The sequence below is a fragment of the Aplysia californica genome, unplaced genomic scaffold (genome assembly GCF_000002075.1).
Source record: "Aplysia californica isolate F4 #8 unplaced genomic scaffold, AplCal3.0 scaffold00634, whole genome shotgun sequence".
Taxonomy (NCBI): domain Eukaryota; kingdom Metazoa; phylum Mollusca; class Gastropoda; order Aplysiida; family Aplysiidae; genus Aplysia; species Aplysia californica.
The window spans coordinates 237939-240057 of NW_004797904.1; positions in this window are offsets into that span (position 1 = coordinate 237939).

Here is a 2119-nt window from a genome sequence, read left to right on the forward strand (position 1 = left end):
GTCTAGTTGGCACACCTGAAAGAATCGAATGTCGCCCTGTGTGGCCACTGATTTAGATAACATAGTAGTTCGTCATTTGTGTATCATCGTGATGAAATTAGGCGCTTGTCAAAGTAATAGACTCGAAGGAACCGACATTTTCCCGTCCATTAAGGGTGATTGAGTCACTACCTTTTATGTCCAATTTATAAACACATCTATGTGGATTTGTATCGAAAATCGAGAATCAAATGCACCAAAAAATATAAATTTGGACGCACATACACATGCACATAATCATGCACACAACCATACACCCACGTGTTTATAAGAGACATAATATTATACACATGTACACACAGATATATACACAGGGACGGTTCATCCACAGAGCACGGTTGTGCAATGCCGCCCAAATTTTAAAAAATGTTCTATTCTGTGAAGCACTCACAAACAGAAGATAAAAGAAGCTCGTAACAAGCACTAGCCAAATCTTTTATCATTACAAGGTTCTCGTTGGCGCCTTAACTGCCATAATTTTGCCTATAGCTCCGTAAAACATCTACTTTGTCATGCCAAAGTCCATGCATTTTAACTAAACCTAATGGAAGTGGCTTTCCTTACCAGGAGGGGAGAGAACAGCCTATGTCTCGCTATCCCCCCCCACTCATTTTTGCCAAGAGGAAACCGTCATCTTCCTCAAAATGGCGTTCCAGTTTGACAGCGTGTTTTCCATCTGTAGAAAATAATTTTCATCTGCGGTAAGTTTCAGGCTTAGTTAATTTAATGGGCTGGGTGAAGGCCATGTCACAACATGAACAGCAAACAACAGTGAAAATAAACCCCCAAAACAAAAACAAAAACTCCCCAAAAAACAAACGAGCTACGCTATGGGTTTTTTAAAACTGAAATGTCAATGGCAGAACAAATTTTTTTTTGTCTGATACCTACCGATATTCATAATTATAGTCTCATTTTAAGAAGAAGGCTATTTGATTTTTTTTAAAACAACAACGGTAATCAGTAGTTGGCGTACATGAGGAAACAAGCGCCAAGCACTCATGAGTCATTTCCCAACCACATGCGGTAAGCCACCAAGGGCCTAGGTGATTTTATCGATCTGTGAGAGGTCAGGAGGGAGTCCTCGCCTCATGTCCACACAGGGATTGGGGGGGGGGGTGAGAATATCGGGTTGTGAGAATAAGTGTCACAATGCGGTGGAATCAGGTGCTTTCAATTTTTAAGCATGGGGAGTTATTGGTATCATCTTAAAGTTTTTTCATTTGCCTTGCTTTCGGTGAAAAAATATCCATTTATCTTAAAATGAAGTCGAGATATTTGCGATTAAAAGAGGTCTGGTTTCAGACGTAAAATTAGCGAAAAAATGCCCGCAAGGTTTGGTGTCTTCCATAGCTGAAGTAGTCCTAGGAAACTGCAAATTTACATTTTTGGTCCTTTAATCAACTTATTTTTCTTCTTAAAATCCACACAAAAAGTGTTTTTGAATACACATGAAAGGTGTTTAGCAGTAGTAGTCTGACCTATAAATCGGTTGTTGGTTAACCCAAACGATGGCAACATTCGTAGCGAGTTTGGCGGTTCATTAATATTAATAAGACGGCTAAGTAGAAAATCTTTGCTGAGGCTTTACACTATAATATAATATTTTATGTCCATGAAATGTGAACCCCTAAGCAACACAGCGGAGTGCTCAGGTGAATTGTGATTGGTTCATTGTCTTACCACTCCTTTTAAAAGGAATGTAACTTGTTTTTTTTCTCGTTTAATTAGGCTTTATGTTGCGTCGGTGGCCTAATGGTAAGGCTCTCGGACTCGCAACCGTAAGGTCGTGGGTTTGAATCCCGTCAGGAGCCCGACGTTGTGTCCTTGAGAAAGGCACTTTACACGAATTTTCCTCACTTCACCCAGGTGGGAATGGATTCCCGGCTATAGACAGCGAAAGATCTTGTTAGTTTGTTAGTGTTTGAGCACCTAATCAGCTGCTTGCACTGTATGCTTCCCGGAAAGCTGAGAATGTTTCGGAGTGTTGTATGGTCTGCTGGGGTAATAATAAGTGTAAGGCGCATAGAGCTTGTTGTTGAGCGGGGATATGAGCTATACAAATGCTATTTATTATTAT